Source organism: Pinus tabuliformis, chromosome 7 (assembly GCF_031772625.1).
Source record: "Pinus tabuliformis cultivar Carrire ecotype Pingquan chromosome 7, CPIR1, whole genome shotgun sequence".
Classification (NCBI taxonomy): domain Eukaryota; kingdom Viridiplantae; phylum Streptophyta; class Pinopsida; order Pinales; family Pinaceae; genus Pinus; species Pinus tabuliformis.
Genome location: NC_142293.1, coordinates 1,675,904,999 through 1,675,921,361, shown reverse-complemented (window position 1 = coordinate 1,675,921,361; position 16,363 = coordinate 1,675,904,999).

The window sequence follows — 16,363 nt, the reverse complement described above, 5'->3', positions numbered from 1 at the left end:
ATTGATTTCATGAACAACAACTAAGAATTCTTTTTCAGTTACAATATAGTTCAACTCAGTGGGAGTCAAATTTTTACTGGTATAGTAAATGGCATAAGGAACTAAATCCTTTTGACCCAACACAGCCCCTAGAGTTGTATCTGAAGCATCTGTAGAAATATGGAAAGGAAGTTTCCAATTTGGCCCTCTCAAGATGGGTGCTTCAGATATTCTTGTTTTCAAAGTTTTAAATGCTGATTGACAATCAGGATCCCATTTGAATTCACAGTCTTTTGTAATCAATTTGAAGAGTGGAGATGCTATTTTAGTGAAGTTCTCTATAAATCTTCTATAGTACCTAGTAAATCCCAGAAAAATTCTAACATCTTTTTGACAATTTGGAATAGGCAACTTGGAGATGACTTCAAATTTTGATCTATCAACTTTAATCCCATCCCCTGAAATGTGATGTCCCAAAACAATACCTTCAGTGAAAATCATAAAGCATTTTTCATGAATTAATGAAAGGTTTGTTTCTTTACATCTTATAAGGACTTTTTCCAAATTCTCTAAAGCCTCTTTAAATGAATTACCATAAACTGTAAAATCATCCATATAAACCTCTACACAATCATGGATTAGATCAGAAAAGATTCCTAGTACTGCTCTTTGGAATGTTGTAGGTGCATTACATAATCCAAAAGGAAGCACTCGATAAGCAAAAGTTCCCCATGGATAGGTAAACGTGGTCTTATCTTGATCTTTAGGTGCTACCTGAATTTGATTATAGCCACTAAAACCATCCAGAAATGAAAAGTACTTTTTTCCTGCTAATGTATCTAATACTTGATCGATAAAGGGAAAAGGGAAGTGATCCTTCAAAGTTTCTTTATTCAATTCTCCATTTACCATTATTTTTAGGTACTATAACCAAAGGAGAAACCCATCGGCTATCTGAAATTGGATAAATGAAGTTTACATTGAGTAGTTTTTGGAGCTCTTCTTTCACTATCTCCCTAAGGTTTGGATTCATCCTTCTCTAAGGTTGTCTGATTGGTCTACTGTTTTCCTCGATGTATATGTGATGAATTCAAGTCTTAGGGTCAATACCTTTCATATCAGTATACTCCCATGCAAATGCAGTAGAATGTTTTTGCAAGATTTTGGTTAGCTCTTCCTGTTGTGACTTTTCCAAATTTTTATTGATATTCAATGTTTTACCTGGAAAAATCTCAATGGTGGAACTACTGAACTCTTCCATAGAGTAAAGAGACATTTGTCTTGATGATAAATACTCAATGTCAGAATCTAATTGAAATTGTGTGTGGTCATATTTTGAAGATGTTTCAAAATTTTCTAACGTGTTCAGAATTTGACTACCTTCACTAATTTCAGAAATGGTAAAAACAGGTTGTATAGTGTCCTCATCATCGACCCATTCGTTATCTCCTACTTCTGTAATTGCTTTTGCTGGAGGATACAAATTGAACTTATTTGTCGAATTACCATCAGAAATGTACATATCTCCAAATCTACAACTAATGAAAGCATCAGCTGTGGCTAGCCAAGGTCTTCCTAAGATGAGTGGGTGCCCTCCTAAGTTACTCTTGGGAGTCAAAATCATGAAATCTACTGGATATTCCCAAGAATCTAAGGAGATTGAAATATCTTCTTATACACCATCTGGTTTGATTATTGATCTATCTGCAAGTTGCAATAAGGTAGGTGTAAAAACAAGATTAGGAAGTTTAAGCTGTTCTATAGTCTGTCTACTCATAATGTTGATAGTAGCCCCTAACTCAATTAATGTGTTTGGAATTTCTATCCTGTTTATATGTGTCTTGACGATTGGACTACCTGGATCTACATATTTCTGCATGGTAATTTTTCCCATCATGATATCTGCAATTTTTCCTACCAGGTGGACTCTTCTTGTGTCTCTTGGTTTCCTTCCTGGTCTTTTGAGACTCAACTCCTTGTATTGTTTTTACTAGAATATGAATCTCTCTAATGGCTTGTAGCAAGGGAATCTTGATAAAGACATTCTTTAATTCATCTAGGAAATCATAGTCAGGCAACAAGATTTGTTTTTCAATCCCTTTGTCAATTTGTAATCTTTCAGGGAAAGGAGGGGTGGATGAAGATGCAGGTTGCTCAACTATAGGAGTTGTGAGGGTTGACTCTTTTTCTTCTTCTTTTTGAGTGTTTGGGTTTTGAAGAGATGCTTCAGAACCTTTATTGACTTTAAGAGAATCTTCCTCAGAAGTAATTTTCTTTTGAGCATCTATAGAAGGTTTTTCTAAAACGCTACCAGACCTGAGTTGTACATCATTAAGAGGAACAATCATATAGGTAGGAAATTGTTGTCCTTCTACCATGTAAGCATTTTGATGATTTTTGTTATTAGGATTTGGCAATGGCTGGGCTGGTAGTTGATTTGTCTTTTGTTGGAAAGGAAGCAAGAGTTGAGAATTTGGATTTTGTTGAGAAGGTTGTTGTTGTGGAAATGGCAATGAAAGTTGTGGGTTTTTGTTTGGAAGTTGTGGAGCTTGTTGATTTTGGAAAGATGGAGGATATTGATAAAATTGAGCAAATCTCCCATAAGGATTTTGCATACCTTGTACCCATGATTGATATGGATTTTGAGGTTGGGACCAAGGTTGTTGCCAAGAATTCCAATTTGGCGGGGGTTGAAAGTTCATAGGGTTGTTAAACCCTTGATTTTGTTTCCCTTGCCAAGGTCTCCTTGAAACAAAACAGAGAGACTCTACTGAATTTGGATCTTCTTGAAAGACAGCTTTGAGCCCAGGAATTGAAGGACAATCCTTGGTCTCATGGCTTTCCGAGCAAATCATACATGTTTCTACAACTTTTGCATCCAAGGGGCATTCCCTTAGAGCATGTTTCTTCCTACATTTTGGACAAAATATGGCCAAGGCTTCAGCTTCTGCTTTCTTCTTTTTTTGTATTTTAAGGGTGTCTAGTTGTTCACTAAGGCTCCCTAGAATATCAGTTTTGAACTCATCAAGCATATTGCCAATCTCTGCCCTACTTATTGATCCCGTTGCAGATTTGTTTTCTCTAATAAGAGAAGGATCTCTAGGCCCTTTTCCCGTTTTAGATTTTCCCCTCGAGAGATGGACACATAGTTCTGCTATGTCACGAAGTGGAAGTTGAGAAATATCTCCCTTTCCCATCATGTTTAAAATATCTATCCATTCATCTCTAATGGCTTTTAATAGAAGGACTTTCAAGGTCTCCTCATCTAAGTTACCCTTTTTTTCTCTTTTTAAGTTGTATTGAAATCTTTCAAGTAAATCCTCCAAGTTTTCATCTTTTTTTGCACCATTTTGAATACCTCATCCTTATGGTTGGTGGGCATGCAATAGTCCAGGTATCTATCCGTAAATGTTTGTTTCATATCATTCCAAGTCCTAATAGATTGAGTGACTAATCCCATGAACCATTTCAAAGCAGCTCCCTTCAATGTTGAAGGAAACAATTTGAGTTTTTGAGAGTCATCCATATAGTCATAAGTTCGGCACACGACTTCAAACTCAAATAGAAATGTTTCAGGATCCTCACTTCGCAACCCATAAAAGTTTGGGAGGACAGATGGTGAGATGTTTTTCATTGCTGTATGAGTTTCCTCATCAACTATAGGGAATCCAAATGAGTTATCTCCATCCCTATTTTCCCCATTGTTACCTCTACCTCCTCCATTGTTTCCTCCTCCTCTACCTCTACCTCCTCCTCCAACTCTGTTTACTACTTCCTCTGTCATGATAGTTTCCTTAGGGTTTTCAGACTCCTCTGGTTCTTCTATTAATGGCGAACGAGGAGGAATTTCTCCTTCTTCTTCTTCAGGTGATTCTACTTCTTTGATTACAATATGTTCCCCTGTAGAAGTGAAGAAAGGTTCTTTCCCTAGGTCAGATTTGATGGATAGTGTGGGAGAGTCTCCTAATTCAGATGCTACCCCTTGAATTCCAGGAATCCTAAGGCTGGGAGTGTGAGTTGGAGATGATGGAGGTGTATCTTGTCTATGCCTTGAAGTAGCCGGAGTTGTAAAAATCGAACTCTTGGCCCTAGCTATAAACCTTCCCCTAGAATCTCTTGCTCTATGCATGCCATTTTATTTTATTTTTTATCTTCAAGTCGGGCTAATAATTCTCTTTCTGATCTTCTAGATCACACTAGGTGCAAGAAGAGAGCATACTCAAGAAATTATTGAACCAATAACTCTCTTTTTTGATCCTCCAGATCACACTAGGTGCAAGAGGAGAGTATACTTTGAGAAGTTATCAATTTTTCCCTTTGATTTTTTTTTTTTTTTAAAGAAATTGGCTACCTAGTTACACTTCCCCGGCAATGGCGCCAAAATGTTTGGTCAATTTAGAGTGTCCTAAATTGCTATATTAATTGTCAATCTGGGAGTCGTAAACTGTTGAAGTGTGGCGCACTATATGTGCAAGATAACCTATTTCTTACTTTTTGTCGTTTTTGATTTTTTATTTTGTTTTGGGGGTTTTTATCTTCGTTTATCTCCTAATGTGAAATGGAAATTCTAAAAGACAAGTATGGATATAAATTTTCAAGGCAATTATGTCCTTTATAATGATTTCCAAAACTTCAAACTTTAGATGGTCTTAGAACATACTAATGATGAAATAAATTCTTAAAAGAAAATGAAAACGTGCCATTATTCTAATCAAACAAACAATTAACTATTGATAATGAAACCATTATCCCTGCTGCTGTCTAAATACAAAAGAAATGAATTAAGCTACTGTACTCAAAGAAATCCAAAAAATTGCAAGTAAAGTAAAGCTAAAATCAAATTACATCAATTCATATTATGACCCCTCGCCAGTTAGTCTCGCTATGGCTTTCTAAGGTAATGATCAACAACTTGAGCAATATGATATCTAATTGCAGAAAAGTAAACTTAAAATCAAATCACATCAATTCATAGTTTGACCCCTCGCCAGTTAGTCTTGCTATGGCTTTCGGAGGTAATCATCAACAACTTGAGCAATCTGACATCTAATTGCTGAAAAGTAAACTTAAAATCAAATCACATCAATTCATAGTCTGACCCTTCGCCAGTTAGTCTCGCTATGGATTTTGGAGGTAATCATCAACAACTTGAGAAATTTAATATCTGAGCTAACTAATAAAGCCAATGAACAAAACTGAAATAAACAAAACAGAATTGGAATTAAAAGCTAAGAAAAGTAAGTCAACAGAAAGACTGATTCCATGTCATTTGTCATTGTGAAAATTATATGCAAATACCCAGGCTGCCTACTGTAATTTGGAACATACACACTGATTAGTGTTAACATCAATGTAAAGCATGTAAAATCATGAACAAGAATGAAACGTTAGTACCATAGTAAATGAAATATACATAAGTGAATAACTATGGCATAATAAACATAAAGAAACACAACATGAAACTGTACAGCAATAAGAAAAAAAACCTCGGCGTGTGCAGGGGCCCTCTGCACAACCTCGGGCAACAGCTATCATTCAAGAATTATGCTAAAAAACAGAGTCTTCTCATATATTTCAGAACACAGTCACAATAATGAAACTAGTGTCACGGCATAGTGGGCTTTTTAATAGCAAAATTATATTCAAAAGACTAACTACTATGCGTATAGAAACACATTATTTATAACAAAAGATTACATAACTGTTTTCCTATAAACTGCGCTGACAGAGGACACGTAAACGACAACGTCCATGGATTTAGCGTCATGCTGCCGAGATTATGCAATCTATTGAAAACGGCTTGTTGGATTCACATCGTGGGCAGCCTACAAGTGTCAGCGTGCCTCCAGAAATCTAGAAACGGCCACGAAAATCTTTCACGTGCTTGGAAACGGAGTCCTGTTGCCGTAGGACTCTTCTGTTTGACCACCGCTTGACCACCGTTGACCACGGCCTCCTCTGATGAATCCGATTGAGCCAATAGGACTCGGTCCATGTCCAAGTCATTTCCAACTTGCCCATGTGGCTCGATTTGCCTGATGACACCTGCAATGTAGACTTTAACAAAAACAGCTGCGGAAAGTTGAAGCAGCTGCGGAAAGTGACAGGATTCCGCAGCTCAATGAGCAAAAATCTAATTCAAATAGCAGACACAAAACATAGTTAAAAACCACTTTAAGTGCTCTTTTATGATTAATATGCAATGATGTTGATAGCTTAGGAGGTCCAGGTGAATGGAAAAATTCTAGGAAGGTGTATAGGAAAGATGCAAGTTCAAGGCTCAACAAATACCTTCTAAGCCACCCAAATTTGAACAGAAGAAACAAAATAAGGACGAGAAGAAGATAAATCGTATGACCAGAGATTTTAGTAAGCAAGTGGAAAACAAATTGGACATGGATGAGAAGATTGCCTGCACATTGGTGCAAAAGGGGATGAATCTGAGTAGCCTTTAGAAACATCAAAAGAAGGAGATGAAAAAACTCTTCTAGATAAAGTGTCAGATTGAGGATCATGCAAAAAACTCCAATGTCTATTCATTAAGGAATGAAACATATTTATTACATGGAGAAACGTGTGGGCTGTCAGTTTACCCACCCAACTATCCATTCTCTTCCAAGTGCTTTGGTGAATATATTTACAATTCAATCAACCATGGAAAAATGTCTTAGATGAATAGTTTTGGCCTCTACATGATATTGAATCAAATGATACTTCTTGTTAATGTGCTTGGTTCGATCATGAAATCTGGGGTTTTTGGCCAACTTGATTGCGAAAGTATTGTTGAGAAGTAAAGGAGTTGAGTTCACTTGTTTCTCTTAGAAGTTTTCAAGTATTTACTTAAGCCACACAATTTCTTTTGTCACTTCTGCAGTGTCCACACATTTTTCTTTTGTTGTCGAATCTGCCAGAGCTAACTATTTGTGTGAACTCCAGGATACAACTGTTGATCCTAGACTAATGACATATCCCGAAGTTGATACTCCATTTTCCTTGTCTCCAATCATCGAAGTCTAAATGAAAATATGAGATAAGGATGAAACCATCTACCTCAGTGTACTTGAGTCCATAATCTTGAGTTCCCTTTAAGTATCTCAGGACTCTTTTTGCAGCAGACCAATGTACCTCACATGGCTTTTTCATAAATATGGAAAGGACTCACACAACATATGAGATATTTGGTCTGGTCATGGTAAGGTAGATGAGACTTCCTACAAGTTCTCTATACTTTGTTTCATCCTCAAATTCATTCCCTTCTTTCGATGTAAGCTTCAATTTCTGTTCCATTGTAGTGGAGAGAGGGTTGCCATCTGCAATACCAAATCTATTTAGTAGTCCTCCAATGTACTTCTTTTGAGAAATTAATATGTATTTTGGATTTTGATTGATTTCAATGCCCAAATAATAATGAAGATGTTCTAAGTTTGTCATTTCAAAACCTTTCTTCAAATACTTTTACAAGGATGCAGTATAAGTTTCATTGTTTCTAGTTATTAACAAATCATCTACATATACTACAATATACACTATTGTTTTTCCAACCTTTTTAATGAACAAAGTTTCATCATCAAGATTGTATTGTTTTAAATTTAGCTTCAAAATATGCTTTGTTAGATTTTCACACCATGCTCATGGTGCTTGTTTTAAACCATACAAGGATTTGATGAGTTTGGATACTTTTTTTTTTCTTGTGCATTCACAACAAAATCTTCACGTTGAGACATAAAAATATTTTCTTCAAAATCCTCATTCAAGAAAGATGTCTTCACATCCGTTTGAATGATTTTCCATCCATTCTGTGCTATCAAAGAGAATATGGCCCATATGTACTCCCATTTTGTTGTGGGAGCAAAGGTTTCCTCATAGTCAACACCTTCATTTTGTGTAAATATTTTTGCCACAAGCCTTGCTTTGTGCTTGTCAAGTGAGCTATATTCTTCATACTTTTTTTTGAAGACACACTTGTAGCCTATTGGTTTGATTTTGTATGGAGGGTCCACCAACTTTCAAGTTCCAGTTTTTATGAATGCATCATATTCCTTCTGCATGAATTCTTTCCATTCATCATGAGAAGCAACTTCTTTGAAATAAGTAGATATAAAGTCAGCAAAAAATTTCAATTCAAAATTATTCTAAGTATTTGTGTCATCCACATCACCTAAATTTTCACCTCCATTGTCTTCTCTTGTAGAACTCTTGGTTCCAGTCTTTCCAATCTCATCATGATGGACACTTTCAAGTGTCTTTATCAACCACTTTGGTTGTTTTGGAGAAGGACTAGATGGCTCCTCTAAGGGTGTAGCATCATCAATGTTCAACTTCTCAATTCTGCTTATAACATCATCCAAATTTGATGAGGTTTTTGGAACTTATTCATGAGGAGGAGTTCATTATGGTTCTACAGAGGGAGATTCCAAAGATTGACCCAATATTTGGGTTCCCCCCCTTCAATGTTTGGAATCTCGTTGTCAAATTCATGATAATTCTTCATTAGAGAAATCCTTTCTAGACAATCAAGTTATCTTTCAACAAAGTCATCACTTTTGGTGGACTCAAGGAATATGACATCTCTAAAAAGTATGAATTTATTATTTGCCTCATTGTAGAGACGATAAACCTTGGTGGTATCCAAATACCCTAAGAAAATGCGTTTACGACTCCTTGCATCAAGTTTGTTTCTTTGTTGTTTTGGAATCAAGGCATAGTAAGTGGAACCAAAAACCCTGAGATGCTTGATGGAGGGGGTGTGGCCATGCCACATTTCATAAGGAGTCTTGTTTTGAATAACATGTGATGGACATATGATCTTTACATAAACTTCACACAAAACAACTTTAGCCCAAAACATCAATTTTACATTCCTAAAGAACATCATGGATCAAACCATATTTAGCAATGATATATTCATCCTCTCAACTACACCATTTTGTTGAGGATTTTATGGAACTGTAGTTTGATGTTGGATCCCATGTTGTCAAAGATAGGATTCAAAATCATTACTAGTATATTCTTTGCCATTATTAGTACAGAAGAAACCAATCGTAGTTTGTGCTTCATTTTCAATCTATACATGAAAGGTTTTAAATGGTTCAAATGCTTTAGACTTGTCTTTTAACAAAGATTCCCAATGCATTCTAGTGTAGACATAAAAAAAATGTCATGATATATTTATTTCCATTCGCAGAAGGTAAAAGCATAGGACCACACAAATATGAATGAATCAAACCAAGTTTTCTACATGCTCTAGAATTGGACTCATGGAATGATTGTTTACTATGTTTTCCAAGAATGCATGCATAACATTGCTTTAAGTTTCTAGGAATAGTTGGGAGACCAGAAACACCATTCTTTTTCATCAAACAAAGAGTATTATAATTAATATGTCCAATTCTAGCATGCCATACAAACCTTGAAGATATTGTACCTTCGTTATGTTGAGCGAGATAAGCTAAATGTTGTGTAGAAGATGTGGATGTCCCATTTAGCTTCAAAAACCTGTCTTCTTCTTCTCCAATCATCATAATCCTGTTGTCATAAGTCCTCCTTATCTCAACCTTTCCATGAAAAATGTGGATGGAATGACCTTGTTGACGTACATGCACAAGGGATAACAATTTCCTTCACAACTGAGGAAGATAGAGAACATCATGTAGGAAAAAATATGAAAGTCCAAGCAGCTTCAGTGTAATTATTCCAATCCCTAAAGGCTTGAGATTGGACCTGCCATCAATGTATACCATGCCATCAATGTATTAAACTGCTCAAATGCTTCTTTTTGAAATGTCATGTGGAAAATGACACCTTTATCAAGCAACCATGTGTCTCTCCAAGAAGAAAATGCAATGTTAAATACATCCTCATGCAAACCAATGTTACAATGAGTAACAACATAATGGGTAGATTCTGGTGCATTACCTTTTATTCGTTCTGGAACTTTGTATTTTTCTTCTTGTTCTTTGATCTTCTCCTAAGGAATCCTACATGTTTTGGCTTCATGTCTTTTTATTCCATGATGGACACAATGTACGTCAAGGCTCTCTGTTTGATTTCATCTACCCCCCCTTGTCTAAAGTCCTTTCTCCCACGTCCTCTTTTGTTGTCGTCTCCTCTCGCAAAATCTATTTTTCCTCTTTGGTCAATGCATACAGTTTCTTCAACAGACCATGATGCTTGCTGCTTCTTTCCAAAGGATTTTTCCTTTTATGCAACCTTTGCAACTAGGGTGTCAAATGCCATGTTTTTCAGTTGACCAGTTGCTAAGTGCAAAGATTCAAGGTAGTGAGAGTAGGTAGGATAGAGGGCCTTTCTGAAGGCTGTGAGAGGCAGATTGATCTTTACTTTGGTGGCATCAATGTCATGCATTATAGCTTTAATTTCTAAGGCTATTTCCATGGGGTCATCATATTTCAATTCAATATTAAAAAGCTTCACAAACAACTGTATGAGTTCTAATTCCGAATGAGAATCATACAAATTATTTAATTTATTAAGTGCACCATATGCATCAGTAACTAAAACAATGTGTCTGTTTACTCCTCTCTTGATGAGGGCAAATACTTTAGTGTCCTTACTCTTCCAGACAACAAGTTCTTTGGTGGATGTGGGCTTGACTATTACTTCCTCCTTCAACTTCACCTCGTCATCATCATCTTCATCATCATTTTCTGTGACTTCTCCTTCACAAACTCCGTCCCATAAATCATTAAAAATGAATGCACTTTTTATCTTTCTAATCCACTCTGCATAGTTCTCTTTTCCGATCAAAACTACGCCAACTATGCAATTCAGAGAATGAATTTTGCATACAATTTTACAACTTCCAGATTTTCTTCACAAACTTTAACTTTCATCAATCCATTAAATCGTATTTATACTTCTTTCTTTAGATCAAAATACATTCCTTTAACATATTTTTTATTAAATACATAAAAAATAAAACTTTCTCAATCATGAATTATTCTTAAATAAAATATCTCATAATCCTAAATCAAGGTGGAAGCACATGTTGTATATATATATAGTTGTGTTGTGTGTTTCTTTAATCTTCCCATTCTTTGAAAACATGGAAGTTCAAACTTATGGTTCTGAAGTTCTTTGTTAATACAAAACACTTCTCGGATTGTAGATAGAGTTACTGATCAAGGGAGTTATTGATCATGCACACTTCCTTTTTGCAGTTAAACTCAAACTCATAACATATAATGTGATAATACCATAAACTACCACTGAAATGTGCATTTCCTTGAGATATCAGGTCACACACCCGTTAAAAACGCAAGCAAGCAAAGATCTCATTCAAAATGAAGATGTTGCTAACAATTTTGCTCAAGCTTATCACCGTCCCAACTTCCACTTATGCAAGGAAGATATACATATGGAAGAAAGCAACTTGTGAGGATAGATTACAGGTAGTAATATCACTGCAACATATGGATCAACTATATGGCCGAAAAATGAGGTTTCTACTCACTGCATGGTTGTTGGACTATGGCCGAGCCACTCATGGATCAATTGCATGGCAGAAAAATTCCCTCCTGAAAGTATGAACAACCATGACAATTTTTTTCCTTGCTTTTGAATGGTCCTTTGTGTGGTATTTCTTTAAATCAGAACTTGGTGACTCCGCTGACATGTTGAAAACCCACTTTCGTGCTCACCCAATCCTTGACCTCGTCATGCAGAGTAGGATCTTCCAACTGCCACGACGAGCACTGATCTACAAGCCTCTGCAATTTATGCTGAAATTGCAGGAGTGAGTCCTTACATTGAACTCAACTATACAGTGACAACAACCACTATCAATACACACAAATGATGGACACGTATGTACGAGGAGGGCAAAGGAGCACTCAACTCTTATACCATGTCAGACTGAGGATCGTGCATAAAGCTCCAACATCTTTTCATTAAGGAATGAAACATATGTAGTACATGACAAAATGTGTGGATTATGCAAAAATTGATACTTTGTTCAACTAAGGATCAAAAGTAAATCTCATTGCAACATAGCTGGTCAAAAAATTAGAATTAGAGGTTCGTGATCATCTAAATCCATATCCATTGGGATGAGTAAATAAGGATATAGAAATAAATGTAACCAAATATTAAAAAATTCGATTTGTTATTAGTGTTGATTTTATTGATGAAGTAGAACTGGATGTAGTTCTAATTGATGTATATAAAGTGATGTTTGGAATTCCTATCTGTACATAAAATATGCAATCTTCATGCTGGGAGACAACTAGTACCGCCTCATCAAGGATGGAAAATAATTCACCATCAATGCACACAAGGAAAAGTCCAAAATTTTGTTGATAAATTCCAACCAATCTAAGAAATTGATCAGTTCTAAGAAGAAGTAGGTTCTGTTATTTTTACGAGAAAATCAACATGTAGAAGAGTTGGTGAGAGCAAAGCCATCTCTAGAGGTGTGCACCAAGGAATAGAGACAACAATTGGAAGAGTTGCTACAACCATCCCTTACTTGCACCCACTTGTCCTTGGAAACAATTTCCATGGACTTTGTGTGAGGTTTACCATCAACTAACAAGGGACATGACTACTAGTTCACAAAGTTGACAGGTTCAACAGGATGTGCATTCTCATGCCCTCTTAAAAGGCCATAGCGAGCAAGAAAAAATAAAAATGTTCTTTGGACATGTGTTAGTACACTTTGGAATCCCAAAAGTACTGTTATAGATAGGAACACAAGATTTCTTAGTGCATTTTAGACTACATTATAGGAGAATATGGACATGAAGCTGAAGAGGTCTACAACATCCCATTCATAGATAGATGGGAAAAAGTAGTCAACAAGACTTTTGTGTAGCTTGCAAGGGGTTAAAAATTGAAGCATTTGAAAACTTTGATGAAAATTTGGTATATATACAATATTCTTAATACAAAGTACACAATTTTATTGGTAAGTCCCCATTTGAAACTTGTTTTGGATATTGGCCACTTTCACCTTTGGATATTGCATATGGGAAACAAGGAGGAGTGAAGAAAATTATTGTAGGGGATGCCTTAAGGTTGTTAAATGGAGTTAGAGGAGGAAGGGTTCAACATGATTTAGCATGTGCACTAAATTTGGCAAAGGGGCCCACAAGTGGGGCAAAGGTGCAAATTTCACTTTTTTCTTGAATTAGGAAAATTTAAAATTTCATGTAATCAAAGATTACAGTGATCTCAACCGTCCAAGAAGATTTAATATCAGCCCTTCGTGGCAGTGGTGGGCCCAGGTCGACTTCCAAGAGAAAAAAATGGCACATACTTGGTCATTATGCACTAGAGACCTTAGTGTTATGTTCAACAACTAGGGCTTCAAATTAGCGAGATAGAGGGGGAAAGAGAGGTTGATTTAGCCTCAAATCACTTCCAACCAACACATACTTCTTCCAGGGGTTGAATTCAATGTGTAGAAGGGGTTGTACAAGCCATACGAGTTTGTACAAGGTGCAGAAGAGAGGCCGAGTTGGTGGGGAGGGCGCAGATCATTTTCCCTCAAATTTGTAATTATGTTTTGAATATTTGCTAAGTACAATAATAAAAACACCAAGATTGCAAGTTTTTCCCAGTTTGGGTTTCCTGGGTAAATTTGTTGTATATGGTTTTATGGTGTGTTTTTCTTTATTTTTTTCCTTATTTATGCTACATGATAGTTAGTGCTATGAGTATATTTGTGGGTTAAAGTTAAAGTTTAGTTTTCAACTCTTTGCTTAGTATAACTCGCAGATTAGATAACTAAGTTTTAAGAAATCTAACAAAGGGAAAAAAAAATTGTTGAGAAAAATAGGGAGATCCATATACAAGTGCAATAGATTTCATAGAAATCATAGAAAAAATACAAGGCCAAACATGATCGACATAGAAAAGAGAAGTCATACTAAGTGGGAGACAAAGCATGACTACAATTGCATAAGGAGAGGCTACAAGGTCTTGGTAAGAAAATCATGGCTTTGCGATATGGTCCCTTTGAGACACTGGAAATGGTGGAAGGTAAGGCCTATAGACTCAATATACCCTTGTACATCTACTTAGTGGCGAATGTAGAAAAATTTGAAATTCTATGAGCCTTCCATGTTGGATAAGGAAGAGGAACAAGTCTTACCTTATGAAGATGATTTTATACCAAACGCTTAGGCAAAGTTGATAGAGGATACAATTTTGTAAAAGAGGTCTAGAACTACAAGATAGGGGTATCATGATCTTTCACAGATTGGGTTAAAAATACAACTTCCAAGCAAGGTTAAATGGTACTCTAAGGAAAAGGTAGAGAAAAAATTTCCTCACCTCATTCATTAAAAGATTTTGGGGACCAAAAGCCTTCTAGAATAGAAATGTATGATTTGGATTGGATCACTATATTATTTGTCATCCATCTTAATGCTGTTAGAGTAGAAAAATTAGAGGAATAAACTCACAGAACCATTTTGATTAGTAGGTCAATTTGGCGAATTAGAGTTTTAAATCTTTCGAAGTAGTTTGAGGTATTTCTTGAAGCTTTTTGGAGTCTCAAAAATCTAGCTTACATGAGACCCCTTGCTACTTTTATGCACTTAGATACCTTTTCAGTGATGCAAGAAAGACTCCAAAAAGAGTCCATATGCAATAAATATTCCACGTAGAAATTGACCTTCCTATTTTGACCACCATGGTTTGAGAGGATGCCACATTAACCCCATTACTCATGGAAAAGGGGATAGCCACATGACCATGACGAGAAAGAATAAAAAAGAGTTGATTTGTAACTCATATTGGAGGTTGAATGAATCAAATTTAACGCCTAGTTGTCTATCAAACTGTGTTATAACTAGGCCATTAGGAGAAAAATGAGTTTAATTCTATTCTAGTGCATTTTGTTGCATTTGTTCCATAGTTGAGCCAAGTAGATGAGAGAAAATAGAGAGAGGCGGAGTGGAGAGAGTTTGTGTTTTGTAGCAGCCCATGGACCACATGTCTCACTCTTTTATATTTTCACGATTTCCATTCAGAGAAAGAGAGAGCATAGTAGACTTACCTTCCAACTAGGTTTTTCTTCCCAAAGGGTTTTTTGGGTCGTATCTATGTTATTTTGGTTTTGTGAGTGATTTTTATATTTGTTCTCTATTTTTCACATTTTTATATTTTGCATAAATACACAATAAACAATATTTAATAAATTTGGGAATCTAAGGAAAATTATTCCTCATAGTATGGATTTCGGATTTGCAATATATTATATTACATATGCTATCATGAATTGTCTAGTGAAACATTCATAAGAGTATATGGATCACTAGCACCCTAGTTAGTAAAGGCAAGGAGCACTAATGCTATGAAATAACACACTATCACACTCTTATGGAACATAACCTTGACATATCTCCAAGTTTCCATTAATCACATACCATCGCTGCCTCTAGTACAAGGCATGCAACAATACAATGCAATATAAGGGAATTAATTTTTTTTTTCTACATTGTAACACTAGAAGAGCCAAGTCCTTCTACTCATATGGAAAAGTTTCCTAATTATCATGAAGACATGTCAACTATAGATTTCATTGATTTTGACCTCTTGAATGGGTCACATAAGGTGATTTTGACCTCTTTAATGGATCACACAAGGTCCATCCACTCTAATCGATGCCTAATACCATAACCTTTATGGTTGTGTAGCCAGGTTTTATACCATGAAGAATTTTGTAGTGATCACCATAGTTTTAAAAGTCGTCCAGTCTAAACTAATAACCGACCAACCAACCGATTAGCAAAGTTGACACATTAAACCATCCAATAAACCTAGTTCAAGCCTCAATTAGTAATGATTAGGTACAAAACCGATCGATTTGATACCTAATTTATACCAACTAATCCAAACTAGTTGGTTGAACTATAGACCAACCTGAGTTATTCAATGCACACGTGATGAGGACAATACCCATAAATTGTGGTTTTAAGAGGTTTCTAAGGAAACCATAGGCAGTTTCCCTCCAATTTTGGCCTCCCAAACTTATGAAAGCATCCTTGAGCTCTTATTTGCCTCACGCTTCTCATTTCAAGCTTTTGTGAGCATATAAGAGCTTGGAGAGCTCTATAACAACACTGAGTTTTGTAGTAGTGACAACACGTTTGAAGATTCTTTCTTATCTTGGAGTTAGTTTGGCGCTGTCTAGTGGAGTTGGCATTTTTGGGAGGAGGCTTGACAACTAGTTTTCATTCATGAATCCTAGGTATGATTTCACTCTTTAAAACTTCCAAAATTGATTGCCATCCCTATATTTTTTTGTTTTTTTTCAAGTAAAAAACAACCCCTCTTCATATGCTAAATATGCATATTTTTTGTTTTCAAATTTGTCATAGGCTTTACATTTTAGTTAGTTGTGTACTTTTTAAAATTTGTA